Genomic DNA, 539 nt, shown 5'->3' on the forward strand with positions numbered 1-539 from the left:
GTAGATATATTTGGTATAACTTTTGCTCCTGTCATAGTCGGTCTTGTTGGTTAAATTTATATCAAAATTGAACCTCAGGAAACACGGTTGCACTATAATTTGAAATGGAGGGAGTATGTAGGATAGTTGATATTAGGCATATATTATGTGCACGTAATATTCGGCAGTATATTATTTACACATTAAATGTGACTAGCGTCCATAGTGGTATTTGATATGATATCAATTGCATATTAAATGGGAGTGGCGTTTTGGCTCCTAGGTGCATATGCACCCATTGTCGAAATCCAAATTCCTAGAAGTTGAAAAATTCGAAACAAAAATCCCGCGTGTATATCCGGACATTTAATGTGCGTTCACAAGGTTTCGGTGAAAAACGACGTTTTTTGTGGCTTGTGTAAAAAAGACAATTTCTGATGCTTCATTCTAACTATTCACGAGGCATTTCTTTATCTTTTTTACACAAGCCACAAAAAACGTCGTTTTTCACTGAAACCTTGTGAACGCACATAAAATGTCCGGATATACACGCGGGATTT

The sequence above is a fragment of the Triticum dicoccoides genome, chromosome 5B, assembly GCF_002162155.2.
Source record: "Triticum dicoccoides isolate Atlit2015 ecotype Zavitan chromosome 5B, WEW_v2.0, whole genome shotgun sequence".
NCBI classification, from domain to species: domain Eukaryota; kingdom Viridiplantae; phylum Streptophyta; class Magnoliopsida; order Poales; family Poaceae; genus Triticum; species Triticum dicoccoides.